The following is a 14,627-nucleotide window of genomic DNA, read 5'->3' as shown; positions in this document are numbered from 1 at the left end:
ATGAAGCAGGTTTTCTCAACAGACTTTAAGTAATACTGGTTTTACTATTTCTAACATTGACTTTCTAATACTTTGTGTCTGGTGCAGCAAAGCCTAAGTTCCTTTTGCGCCAAAGACCCAATTTAACTAATTAGTTTTCCGGATATGGGCTGACAGACTGGCCTCGGGCTGGGCCAATGTTTGGCCAGCGCTGCGGCGACAGGTAGCGGCCTGGTGACAGCAAATGGGACGGTCATCGAGGGCTCCACTGAGTGGTGGCGAGATAGTCGGCAATATGGCGAGGTCGTTCACCAAGCTGTGGTTTCTTTCAACTATAAATTCATATACTCAAGAGGCTAAAGTGTGGGACGGGCTAAGAAGACTTAACGGACAACAAATACACCCGTTGCCCCTGGTTGATAAAGAAGGAAACAAGTTGTAAGACTGTAATGGTTGGGGGTCGGGCATGAAATAGATGGTAGCTCACCCATGCCGTCGTCCAACTCATCCAAGCTGAGGGCATTGTAGAAGGGAGAGACTTATTCTCATGGAGATAGAGGAATATGGGATTTGGGATATGGGATATCGAGAACGAGTAATATGGGAGAATGAGGAATATGGGATTTATTTACAGTATCTACATGAGAACATTAGTTCATCAGTCTAGCATGACTAAAAGAGGAATGCACCCTCAGCAGCCGTGCAATGGCTGCTTAAAAGCACTCTGTCCTCCCTAGATCCCTAGGTGAAGGAAGACTACCGTTCAAACTTCGACCAATGGGAGCGTAAAAAGTCATCGTCAACCCGCTTTTGAGGAGGAGGGTTCACGCACTCACTTTCGCCCAGGTATCACGGAACACGCCGAGGTGAGAGGGTTCTCGCAGACAGAGGTCTTGACCCGAGCAGGTACCTCTTGATCCCAGTGTTCAGCCCGCAGTCAGTGGCCGCCATGTCTGTCCATTGACTGACCACTTCTGGGACCCGTGAGACCGCACCGCAAGACAGCGTCTTCCAGGAGTTCCCCCGCTCCAAACAAACTGAGACGGCAACGGCGAACCCACTAACAATACTTGGTACGCCAACCGCGTCTAGACATGGTGGCGCCAATGGGCTGTTCCATGCGGCGCATTGTCGTCCTTACAAAGCGAGTCGTCGCAGCGGGCTGGGAGAGCTGGGAAGGGCTGGGTCACTTTTCCGAGGAATGCCAGCCCCTGCAGGCCGGTTATAACAGCTCCTCCATGGCCCGAAAGATCTCGCCTTGCCAGTGCTGATCACCACTGGGCAGGAAAAGAATAGCTGCTGGCAAATGGGGGGGGGATGCCTTGGCTTGCAGCAACCAGCTATGAAATGGGATAGTCGAAATGGGATAGGCTATGAAACGGGAATGGAAATGGATAGGCTGCATTTCACTACGGCAATTTGTGAAGGAATTTCGTGCTGACAAATTAAGCAATTATCGATGGAGTCCTGCTAAATGAGAGGGGATCTTCACGGCTTAACAAAATTAACAATAGCAACCCAAAAAATTTGGGCGGGATCCTTAAACGCAGAATTCAAATTAGCCTGCTCAAACCATCTGCATTGCTATGCAACTTTTCCTTCTTATATCTAACGGAGAAGTCGTATTCTTGGAGACTGAGGCTCCATCGGAGCAAGCAGCCATTTTTGTGTGACATTTGATTGAGCCACATCAGAAGACAGTGGTCGGTCTTGAAGATGAACCTCGCTCCGTGCAAGTAACACGACAACTTCTGGGCTGCCCAAACTAAACAAGCACATTCCTTCTCTGAAGCGCTGTACGTTTCCTCTCTTACAGTTAGATTATGGCTGGCATAGAGGATAGGAGGTTCCTCATTATCGTCGCTGACCTGACTAACTACCTGTCACTTGCATCGCACTGAACTATGAATTACTTTGTATAGTCTGACGCGCAACGCCCAGGACGAGAAACCAATAACATTTTCAAACTTTGGAAAGCGTTCTCTTTGTGCTTATCCCAGTGCACGCTATTTGGTTTTCCCTTTCAGAGGGCATCCTTTAAAGGGCTTGCTATTTGAAAGTAATTCGGAACGTACCGTTGATAATACCCCACAAGTCCCAAAAATGAACGAATGTCTGTTTTCGTGCGTGGCTGTGAAAATTCTCCAGTCGTAACTGTCTTCAGCTCGGCTGGCCGTCTCGTACCCTGACCGACAACATGTCCCAGATAAGTAACCTACGAGCAGCGAAACCTACACTTTTCTACTTTCATCGTTAAGCCAGCTTCCCTCAACCGTGAGAACACCTGTTTGAGGAGCGATACGTGCTGTTCCCAGCTGTCCGAAAAAATAACTACATCATCAAGATATGCCAAGGCGAACTCCTGTAAGTCTTTTAGGACAATGTCCATTAACTTAGAGAAGCTAAACGGCACATTCTTCAGCCCAAAGCTGAGGGGGAGAGGGTGAAAAGTGCCTACAGGTGAGATAAATATGGCATAGCGGCTGGCACTTTCTGAAAGGGGAACTTGCCAGTATCCCCGCACAAGATCTATAGTTGAAATGTATTTAGCAGTGCTAACTCTTTCGATTCGTTCCTTAATGTTGGGTAACGGGTGCAGCTGATTCGTAGTAATGGCATTTAATTCCTGTAATCAACACAAGGACGAGGGCCTTTATTAGGGGTTTCTACAAGAATTAGTGGTGACGTGTAGTCACTCTCAGCCCGCTCAATAACTCCCAACTCTAGCACGCGCTGTATCTCTGCCTCCATAATTTCTCTCTGTTGTGGAGACTGAAGACTGTTGTAGTAAGGCTTCGATCTTATGGGTTCGGTTGATGTCAGCTCTATTTCATGCGTTATTAGTTTGGTTTTACCTGGCTGATCGCTGAATCTGTCAAGATATTCCCCTAACAGCCCTCTTAGCTCATCTAGCTGCTCAGGTCTAAGAGAGTGCGAGCTTACTGAATGTTTTACCACTTCTTCCAGGCTGATTTCGGAGTTGGAAGTCACCTTACACTCATTAAACTCAGTACTAGTGTCATCCTGCTCCTTGATGGTAGAGTTAACGACTCCGCTCCGCTCTATGTACGGCTTCATCAAATTGCAGTGGTATTTCCTTCCTTACCTCCTTCCTGTGACCGGACGTTTTCAGAGCATAGTTAGCATCTGAAAGTTTGTGCAACACTTTAACGGGTCCATCCCAGTGAACTTCAAGCTTGTTCTTTCTTGAAGGTTTCAGGATCATTACCTAGTCTTTGGTGTTAAATGTACAAAGCCTCGCATTTTTGTCATAATAGAACTTGGCGTTCTTTTGGGCTACTCCCATGTTCTTTTCAAGTAGTTCTTGGGTTGCACTTAGCTGTTCTAGCAGATTTAGCAGATTTTCTACCACTGTCGGACTCTCCTCTTTTTTCCCACATTTCTCTTAACATTCTCAGTGGAGAACGGAGTGTCCTCCCATACACTAGTTCTGCTGGCGAGAACCCTGTAGCCTCATGAGGAACTGTTTGCAAAGCAAACAAAGTGGCCGGAAGACAATTCTCCCAGTCCTCGTGTTCGTAACAGAGCGCCCACAAAACTTGCTTGAGCACTGAATGCCACCTCTCAACACTATTTGACTGAGGGTGATAGATGGAACTGTGTATCAACTTTACCCCGCACTTTTGTATGAATGTGGAAGTCAGTGCGCTGGTGAGTACTGACCCTTGATCCACCTGAATGTCGGCTACAAACCCAACTCACGCAAATACTCTCAGAGGCACGTCTACTACTTCGGTGGAGCTGAGCTCTTTCAGAGGGATTGCTTCTGGAAACTTTGTAGCCGGACACAGCATGGCAAATACCTGTAATCCGATTTTGTTTTTGGTAGAGGCCCTACCGTGTCTATCACAAGTCGTCTGAAAGGTTCTATTATTAAGGGCACTACTTTTAGTGGAGCTTTCCATGCCTCTCCTGGTTTACCCGAGCGCTGGCAGGCGTTGCATGATCTTACAAAGTTTTCTACGTTGGTGAAACAGCCAGGCCAGTAGTATTCCGTAAGCAATCTTTCCTTTGATTTGTTTATGCCTAGGTGGCCAGACAACCCATTTCCATGACAGAGACTCGGAAGGCCCTCCCTTTACTTAGTAGGTACGACTAACTGATCTAGAATCGTACCCTTTCGGTCTCTGTAGTGCCGATACAACAATCCTTCTCTCTCGTTTTGTCACGTCACGTTGCATCTAGCAACGCCTTCTTTAGCTGTGTGATGTAGTTTAGCTAAGCTGTCATCATTCTTTTGCTCGGCTGCCAGTGACTCTCTGTCCACATGTAAGAGCTGATCAAAGTTCTTTGAGGCCGGTGATAGTAATGACCGTGTTTCCCTTGCGAGTGCGTCCGCTGGCACTTCCTGCAGGCATGAACTTTGACACCCTAGTGATCCGCTCTCATTGAGTGGGTCAGCTGGTAGTGTTTTCTCAGCTGTTTTTTCGTCCCTCAAGCCTAGCTCGGATTCGATTACTGAAGTTACCTGTTTTGCTACTTCTGCTGGAACAGCTTATGTGTTTTCAGCCGAAAGTGATGCAATTTTACAAGCTTGGCGTCGCGTCAATGCGTGTACTATGCCCTCTCCCAGTTTAAGCCCTTTGTCACGCAGTAACTGATCCGACCGATCCAAAAAAATGTAAGGGTACTACAGAGACAAGAATTTAAAAACTGCAGCCTCGGTCACGAGCTCCCCGAACAGTCCACTGATTTTGACTTTGGCCATGGGCAGGCTTCCTGCAGTTTACAGCAATGTGTCTGAGTTTGTGGCACTTATAGCAGCGGATTGGTCTAAAAGATTTGAATTTTCTTTTCCGCTCTTTTTGTACGGTTTCCCCATTTGACTTTTCCTTGCTCTTTTCAGGGGTCTTTTCCTCCACGTCTACAGGTTCCAGTCGTCTAGTCTGTGAACTCTTTTTGAACGAAAATTTTTTCCGTGGTCCATTTTGACCGTCCCAATTTCCATCCTTGGCGTTCAGCTTTCTACGCGTTGCATACTCTTCTGCTAATTCAGCTGCCCTTTCCACAGTGTTTACATTTCCTCTGTCTTGCACCCACAGCTTCACAGATGGTGGGATGCTTTTGTCAAACTGCTCTAGACACATGCATTCAATAATCATGTTTGCTCACGTACGCTTCCGCGCTTTTCAGCCACTCGACTAGGTTTGCCTTTAAGCCATATGCAAACTCTGGATACCCCTCACTATCCTTCTTGCCCGTGCTTCAAAACCTTTGCCGAAAAGCTTCGGCTGAAAGGCAGTACTTCTTCAAAAGACTAAAAAGGCGCCTTAACTTTCGCATAATCATATGCATCCTGCGCACTGAGTCTGGCGATTACTTCCGCAGCCTCACACGGCAACATAGACAACTGCTGTGGCCATGTATTTGGGCCGAAGTTCTTCTCGCAAGTCCTTTCAAGATTTCCTAGGAACAAGCCTATGTCATTCCCGACCTCAAATGGCTTTAACAGCTTGTTCATGCAGTATGATTCTGCCTCACTTGATCCTCCCAAAGCCCCTTCACTTCCTTGAGACAACTTCAAACGTTTGCTTTCAAGTTCAAGTTGCATTTTTCTTACCTCGTGATCTTTCTCACATTCCTCTCTGACCTGTTATTCTTTCTCCGTCCCGTTTCTTTATTTTGCTAAAAAGTTCTAACCCAGTTTTAATGTCCTCCTCACTGGCCTGTTCAGAAATCAGCTGCAGTAATTTCGATTTTAGCATATCCTTGCGTACCTCCAGGCCCATTTCCTCACCAACAATCAACAATTCGTCTCTCAGCAGTGTCCTTAACTCAATGGTTGCTGCTTTACTGCCTTGGTCCTGCTCGCTAAACATACCTAGGTAAACTCGAACAACCTAGCCGACAATCAACAATCCAGCTTCCCTACTGTTGTAAACTTAACAACCACAAACTGAAGCCTTAGAGAGTCAAAGCAAGAACCAAGCACTCACCGCAGACACAGCACCACGTCGCAAAGTCCGTCTCACCGCTGTCAGCCAGTTGTAAGGATTGGAGGTCGGTCATGAATTAGATGGTAGCTGGCCCATGCCGTTATCCAACTCATCCACGCTGGGGACGTTGTTGAAGGGAGAGACTTGTTCTCATCGAGACCGAGGAATATGGAATTTATTTGCAGTATCTACATGAGAATGTTACACTTCATCAGTCTTGCATGACAGAAAGAGGAACGCACCCTCAGCAGCCATTGCTGCTTAAAAGCACTCTGTCCTCCCTAGACCCCAAGGTGAAGGAAAACTGCCGTTCAACCTTCGACCAATGGGAGCGTCCAAAGTCATCATCGTTGACCCGCCTTTAAGGGGGAAGTTTTACACACACACAGTCAAGCTGTTAAATGCAGCTTTTTTCCCATCACACCTAACCACGTTCATTTGCACTTTCATGTACCTGCCATGTGGTTGAATAAACTCAAACATTCTGCACAGGTTTCACTGAACACACCTAGGTGAAAGGGTTCTCGCAGACAGAGGTCTTGACCCGAGCAGGCGCCTCTTGATCCCAATGTTGACCCCGCAGTCAGTGGCTGCTGCATCTGCCCATTGACTGACCACTTCTGGGACCCTTGAGACCGTACCGCAAAACATTTTCTTCCAGGAGTTCCCCCGCTCCAAACAAACCGAGACGGCGACGGCGAACCCACTAACAATACTTGGTCCGCTGTCCGCGTCTAGACATGGTCACATCGCATTTTCGTCCTTACAAAGCGAGTCGCCACGGCAGACATGCCGGCACCGATGGGCTGTTGACGCGACGCATTGTCGTTCTTACAAAGTGAGTCGTCGCAGCGGGCTGGGAGAGCTGGGCAGGGCTGGGTCGCTTCTTCAAAGAACACCAGCCCCTGCAGGCCGATCATAACAAGACCAAGCTGACGCTCTCAGTGAGCCCTTTGAGCGCTTGTCTAGCTCCACTCGCCATCCGGATAACTTTCTGAAACAAAAATAGAAGAACATAAGCCACTGAATTGGATTTTTATGTCAAACAATCCTTAGAACTGTCCTTTTATCATTGCCAAACTTAAAGCTTCATTATCAGCATGTCATGCCCCAATAGAATTATGTACGATAGGCTTAAGCAGCTGCACTCTGACACACAAATCACGCAACTCACACTTTTCAATACTCTCTAAAAACTGGTATCTCCAATCTAAATGGAAAGAAGCTGTTGAGATCCCTTTTTTGAAGCACGGTAAAGACATTTCATTGCTGACCAGCTACTGCCCTATAGTGCTTACGAGCCGCCTTTGTAAGCTTTTTGAGAAAATGATCAATCGCCTTCCCGTACATTTTCTAGAATCCAGCGAAATGCTTGACCCATTTCAGTGTGGCTTTAGGGAAGGGCCTATAACAGACCATCGAAGCAAACATTCACTATGCTCTTGTACATAAACAATCCTTCTTATCCTTGTTTCTTAAACGGACACTAAAGGAAATACTAAGTTGACGTGGACTGTTTAAATACCATTCTGAAACCTTGAAACGCTTGTTTAGTGCCAAGAAGAGAATTATATCCGAAGGGTCCGAATACATTTTTTGAAATTCAAATCTCCCGCCACCCAACAGGGGAGTGGTGATCGTGTATACGCCATTACCGCCCTTTGCTGCCGTCAGTGAGTAAAATGGCACCCGACAGATGGCAGCACCAAGCCAAGACAGCTGTGGATTCGCCGCTGCAGCTGCTTTTTGGTCAAGTGGCGTAGACTGAGCATCCCGCAACATTGCATGGAAGTTTAATTCTCTGCTACTTGCAGTTTGTGCAAGTTTTGCGAGCCAGCAAAACCAGCACAGCACTATGTGATCAGAAAAGTACTGAAACGATCAGAAAAGTACTACTGCTCGCGTCATTGTCAATGGCAATTTCAATGAGTTCTTTCTTCTGAGCATGAAATGGAACTGGACAAGGAGCATTTTATTTCATCTTATAATACAATACGAGGATGTTTGTTGCAACAAGTAGTTGAGTGCTAGTGACTGAATTTAACTGAGGAGTGCTTTCATCATCGGGCAAGTGCTTGAATGTCCTGGGGGAGTCTCTAATCATGCCCTGCATTTACTTTGATTTCTCGAATAATAAAGCACTGTTCGCTATAATATTGATGCCTTAGAGATTCTGTGATAGCATCAGTAAACCATTGATTGACTGATGCTATCACTGACAAGGAATTTGTATTCTTGAGTACTGCATGAAGTTACTTTTGTAATCTGTTTTTATAAAAGTTGATGACTCGTTTTGCACATGCTCAGTGCAGATAACTGGACCTTTTATGCTCTCTATCCAATAATACACATTTGTTAATAAGAGGTCATGTGTCCTCAGCATCCTTGGCTGCATTGTGCGCGCTACGAATTTCACCACTAATATATGGCCCACAACGGCGTCTGGGTTCCTAAAGTCAGCTTCACCGCATGGTTATTAAAGTTAGCTTTGTCGCAATTTATTTGTGTGATGCGGTAAAGCATACTAATGCCGAAAAGTCTGTTTTGGTATTGTGTCCGATGGCACTGTAGAGGCAATTTGCGGCCCAGTTTTCTTGAAAAAAAACATGCACGTTAGAATTAAGCAAATATTGTAATCATATATTGTGAGCTACTATTATTGCTTGAAAAATCTTTCTAGGGTAGGCCAAAAATATGCATTTTCAACTGGAAATGATGTACGTTCAATGCACTCACTGTCTCGCTAAGCTTTGCCGAGAAAGTCACTGCCATTTAAAAGGTCGCTATGGGCTCCCTGCAATGGTCAGGCGGCGCAGCGAATGGCTCAGCTGTCAGCGCCACCGTGTCAGTTGCACGAAACACCGAGGCAGCCACTGCTACGGAGACGTGCTTTTGCGGTGCTCGTTTGAAACCTGTTGGATGTTCTAAATTGCAGTTCTAAGGCAATCGAAAATATCGAGGCCCATTTTGGACCACCGATGCTTGAGAAAAAAACGTCAAATTTATGGCTACAGCCATGTAAATTGTATCAAAAAAGTAAACAGCACGGACATCACAGTGAGGGGCTTAAATTAAATTGTGGTGTTTTAGGTGCCAAAACCACGATCTGATTAGGAGGGACGCCGTGGTGGGGGACTCTGGAATAATTTGGACCACCTGGGGTTCTTTAACGTCAACCTAAATCTAATTACAAGGGTGTTCTGATATTTCGACCCCATCGAAATTCAGCGACCGTTGCCGGGATTTGATCCCGCGACCTCGTGCTTAGCAGCCCAACACCATAGCCACTAAGCAACCACTGCAGGTCGCAAAGTATTTGTCACAACAAAGCAAGCACGCTTACGATGTCGAACTCAAAGTGTGTTAAAAAATCATTATTTTATGCCGCTTAAGTGAGCAAATACGGCTGTGGACGTCATTGAACTGTCATTTGTTGCTTCATTACTTGGAGCATGCCTTGTACCTCTCAATTGTAGACGTTTTGGCGAATTGGCAAGTAAGTGCTTTTTTCTACGTTGACAAAGTGCCGCGAGCATATTCTGGTACATATTGTCATTCGGGCTTGAACGTGAGAGGGCATTACCACTGAAGCATCATAGAGAGCAATCAGCTGAGGCTAAACAATGTGATGACTGAACAAATATGCACTAGTGTGCGCGATAGAAATACTTAATTTTCGAATACTCGATGTGTGCTGCAGTGTACTCCAATCTTAGTTTTGTTCTAAGCACGAGAAAACATTGGCACAAATGAGCTCGGTTCCAGCATTCGCGCCTTGATCTTGGTGCAGGAAGAAGCACAGTGTGTACAAAGCTCCAGCACTGAGCGCTTACGAAGCTAGATTTGACACGTAACAACTATTGCATGTTTGTTTTGGAGCAAGACAAGCCGAACAACTATCTAAACTGATTATCAACAGCGGGAATCAGTTCACACGTTTTTGTGCAGTTTAAGCCTTATTGTGTGTTTTTACAGAGGCCATCTGATAATTCGTCATCCGATAATTCGGATGACTTCGCGGTACCACCACGTACGCCATAGAGTTAATGTATAAGAACGTCTGAAATTTCGGACGCAAGAACCCTTCACTGTCCGATTTTCCGGACTTTTTGCGTTAAACGCAGGTGCAAAACAGCATTAATCAAAGCCACCACCACCACCATTTTGATTAACTCGCCGCCTCAAACCGGTGCTATCGTACATAGATCCGCTGGCAGTTGTAGCCACCACCGCGGCAACGCTAGGTTATCTGCTTCGACGTTCGCTGTTAAGCTTCTTACTGTTCGGTACCATGTTTTTCATTGTACAGAGACCCGCTCGTGTCATACCACGAAATCGCTTCAAATAGGTTAGGACGAAAAATTTTTGCTTCTTCTCACCCAAAGCTCAAAAAAGCACAGGTCGTCACTTTACAGACGATTGCAGATTTGAACATACATCACACCAAGAACACTAAGCAGGATCAATCCAGACATTTCTACTGAATGCCCACATTGCAGCCACAAATACAACAACTTCGAACACATGCTCTGGCTCTGCCCTGCCAATGCGGGCACGGACTTTCCTGACCAGTCCTCCTGGGACTCAGCGCTCAGAAGCACATAGCTCATCGCTCAGCCCAAGGCTGTCCAGAGGGCCCGGGCCGTCGCCAAAGGACTCTGTCTACCGGCCCCGGCCTAGGTGGAACCGCCGGATTGATTTAATTCTTTCTCCTCAGGACGTAAATAAAGTTTGCACTCGCTCACTCATTGAAACAATTCGCCGCTGTCAGCAATGGCACCGACTCCACTTTTGAGTCCTCGCCAATGGCTTTGAAGCTCTGAAAGCATGACGTCTTGTGTAATGCCGGTTCCCGAAAATCAGCTTTGCCTTAATACAGTAATGCTGCGCAGTGAAGCATAAGTGTGAGAAGTGGCAGATGTTACGGGCCGCAGTATGCACAGTGAAATCTCGTCAATTCGAACTTCAATAATTCGAATTTATGGATAATTCGAACTGTACGATTTGGTCCGGCCAAGCTCCACGGAAGTCTATGTATAAAGAAGTCCGTTAATTCGAACACGAGAAGGTTCCCTCACGGATAATTCGAACTACACTCGCCCTTGCACACGGCCAGAGAAACGCGCCTACTGCCTACACACAAGGCTGTATTGCCTCCGAAACGGAGAGAACGGCGAGAGAAGGCAAAATCGGAAAAAAATCTAACCGACGCGGGGCCAGCCAGAAGGCAGCGGCGGCTGCCGCCTCTCCGTTCTACGTAACCTCCGAGACTTCTTGCCCGCTGCGAATCTCGGAGGCTTCGCAAATCTTGTGCAGCTGCTAATGCTGTGCGGAAATGGCACGGCAAGCGCCAAAACACAGCGAATCAAGTACGTCGCAGCTGCGCTTGCAATCAAGAACCAACGAATCAGGGCCTTCGCCACCTTCACATGTTCAGCGTCTTTGTCTCGGCAGTCTTCATCGGTTGTGCACCTCTGTTTTCAGCTTAGGAGGCATCGGCCGTCGCGATCCATTGTGATGGTGTTAAGCCTCGGCTAACGTTCGTTTCATTGGACATCGGTGGTGTGGCACAGTCGGACCCAGAGCTTCGACTCGAAGATGGCGTGTGCCCGCGGCACACGCCATCACTTTTTGACTCGCCAAATTTCTGACATGCCCTACTGCTTCCAAATCTCAGTGTACTGTTGCTCTCCTTCACTTTCGTTAGTTCGAACTTTCGTTAATTCGAACTGAAGCGGCTTCCCCTTGCGGTTTGAATTAACGAGCTTTTACTGTATTCCTTAATTATACGTGCATGCACCCGCCATGTCCTGTCACAGTAAGAGCACCGATCTGCCTAATAAGTGTACTGGTTAGCCTTAAGAGTTTCTTTTTGGACGTGCCTGTGAGGATTTGAGCCCTTAAGGGCTGTAAAAGACATGCATTCATTTTTTCGGACTGCCCAATTCCTCGGATGTTTTCGCGGCCCCTAGGGAGTCCGAAAAACTGAACGTTCACCGTACAGCGAACCAAGAGGATGCTTCAAATGGTCTGGGGAATGAACATGTTGCGGAAGGACAATGAGAACAGAAAGGACCGGCGTATTGACGAAGGAACAAGAAAGGAAGAATGCCACCGCTTCTCTGAAAGTGCTTGAGTTCAAAAAACTGTTGGCTGATGCTGAGGTGCAGGTGTCTCTCACTTAAGCAAAATAAACTCTTCAAAGCAGTGAAACGCAACACTGTGGCATTGTGCACTGGTTGAGAGTATGTCAGGACAGTTGAGATTGACTTTCCACCTCCTGAGAGAATCTCACTTGTCACAAAGTTTGGGCCTCATACCAATGAGCTCGCTATCAGTTCATAGAAATAGCTTGTATTCGAAAATATTTGCTTCTGTATGCATATCTTTTTATTCATATTTGAAAATGTTCGACTCAATTTGTAATGAGCTTTACCATTTTTTTCGAACATATTTCATTCCTTGTGCCTTTTACTAACCCCCTCCCTTCTGTTTTCTTTTTGAATGAAATAAACACTGCTCCTTACTTTTCAGACTCAATTAATTTGTCTTTTTTCTTTTCTTCTTTTTTTTACAAGCTTATAGAGAGTGACAGCATTGAGGGGCATGGTGTCAGCCTGTCTTGACCTAAAACAAAGCTCTGTGTCACTTGGGAAATTTTGCAAAGACACTCAGGGAAAACCAGAAAAACTCGGGCAATTTGGAACTGTCAACTTGTAGACACCCTGAATTAGTCTTAATTAATCAACTTATCAGATATTATAATTAGAGGAAAAGTGTCAATGAGAAAATTCGAGAGCAACATGAAAAACTCCTGATACAGCTTTTTGTTGCTCAATACGTGTTACATAAAAGTGTTTTTCTGAGTGTGAAAGAAGCCCACAAATGCACGCAATATTGCCGTCCGACTGGCCGCTCGAGGCACTTTGGGTGTATTTGCTGAGGGGTACAGCAGCTCTCAATATAGCTCAACTGTGCACTGCACTTATCTCCTGTAATAAGTCTGCACCAAGACCCAAATGCATCTCATATAAAATGATTAAAGTTACACATTGTGAAACTCTAATGATGCTCCCTCGTTTTTTAGTGCAGGGCATATTCTGTCATCTTGGAGAGAAGCCATTACTATTCCTATCATTAAAAAGGGAAAAGACCCATCTGTGGCCAGTAGTCGCAGCCCGGTAGCACTGACTAGTTGTCTGTGCAAGCATTTCAAACAAATAAACTGGCTCCTGATCTACTTTTTAGAAACCAAGAAATTACTAGATCCATACCAGTGCAGTTTCAGGGAAGATAGGTCATCGATGAGTCACCTTGTCCGCATCAAGTCAAATATAGGAGAGATGCGTTTATGCACAAACCATTCTTCTTGTCACCCATTTTAGGGAAGAAGGCTACGACATTACCTGGCAATTTAGAATTTTACAGGATCTCTCTTCAAGAGGTGTTCGCAGAAACATGTTAAACATAATTGAGAGATACCCATCTAAGTGCGCATTCCGCGCGAGAGTTGGCACTGCTCTGTCCAGGCTGTACATTCAGGAGACAGGTGATCCTCAAGGTGATGCCCTTAGCTGCACACTATTCACTGTGAAAATAAATACTTTGCGCTCAGCGATACCGCATACAATTAGTCTATATAGACAATGTTTAGATAGGCCTTGCCTTGTAACTTTGCAATCTGCAAGTGAAAAGTTCAGATTGATTTAAACATTCTTTCGAAATGAGCTGAGGAAAACAGATTTCGAGTAACTTCTACAAAGAGTACATGCATCCTTTTCTCGAAAAAGAGGGGCTTGTTTTTAGAACCAAACATAAAGCTCAATAAAGAATGTCTATTGGTGAAGAGCAAGCACAAATTCTTGAATGTAATACTCCAGGCTAACATTTATCTCGCACATAAAATACCTCAAAAGAAAATCCTCAAAACAATGAACCTACTGAAAATTCTGTCGCAACCTTAGGCAGTGACAGGAAATGCCTTATGACCCTGTGTGAGAACCTTGCATGTACAGTTTATGAGGCGGCTACACCAAGTGCCTTGAAACTGCTGGGCCCTGTTAAGTATTTTCTGCTTGCTTTCTTTCTTTCTTCTTTTGAAAACTACAGCTTCAGCTGCCCTAGTGAGGCAAAGGCCACAGAATAGTCAGGAGGAATGCGCCCTACTTTTTTCTTGCCTTGCAGGCAAACCTTGCATTTTTTGCCCAAATAAAGTTAATTCAAAATATTTTAAAAAATAAAATGATTTAGGCATCCTCCTCATGATCTGTGCCTTCAGGAAAAGTCCAGTGCCAAGCCTCCACGTAGAGTCAATTCAGTAGTCTCTGAAACATCCAGAGATCCTATTCCATCTTTACATATGTTCTAAAGGTGCACTCAAATTATGCACGTCCTTCAAATTCCACCATAAATGATACACAGCGTGCAGTACTTTTTCAGAACCGACCTACCGCGAGACAACCCTATTCACTGCGTATGAGGACGCTCAGCGAGGAAATGAGTGTCCCACTCCTTGATCATCATTTAATTGCTCCAGTGAGTTTTTGCCACCGTGGCACTGGCATGTCATAGAATGTAACACATTGTTTGTAGATGTTACAAAATATGCTCCAGAAGCACATATTCAAATGTATTTCTTCGAACTTCAGTCAAAATATTCGTAGCCAGAATTTTACGCTGGTGCCCCTAAGT

General features: G+C 45.6%; 2 protein-coding genes across 6 annotated transcripts in view; both read left to right on the top strand.

Moving 5' to 3' along the window:
• The window catches only part of LOC139061195 (uncharacterized), a 228,647-nt gene that overhangs the window by 128,392 nt on the left and 85,628 nt on the right, over positions 1-14,627 (top strand). The window lies entirely within an intron of this gene.
• The window catches only part of LOC139061196 (uncharacterized), a 67,981-nt gene that overhangs the window by 6,101 nt on the left and 47,253 nt on the right, over positions 1-14,627 (top strand). The window contains exon 3 of one of the 5 annotated variants that reach the window (XM_070540843.1): positions 826-1,052. The exons of the other annotated variants lie outside the window; for them this stretch is intronic. The gene's annotated coding sequence lies outside the window, so the exon portion shown is untranslated. The remainder of the gene's footprint in view (positions 1-825; positions 1,053-14,627) is intronic. 5 annotated transcript variants of the gene reach the window in all.

Source organism: Dermacentor albipictus, chromosome 6 (assembly GCF_038994185.2).
Source record: "Dermacentor albipictus isolate Rhodes 1998 colony chromosome 6, USDA_Dalb.pri_finalv2, whole genome shotgun sequence".
Taxonomy (NCBI): domain Eukaryota; kingdom Metazoa; phylum Arthropoda; class Arachnida; order Ixodida; family Ixodidae; genus Dermacentor; species Dermacentor albipictus.
The sequence above is the reverse complement of the archived record's forward strand: the minus strand, read 5'-3'. Positions and strand labels throughout refer to the sequence as shown.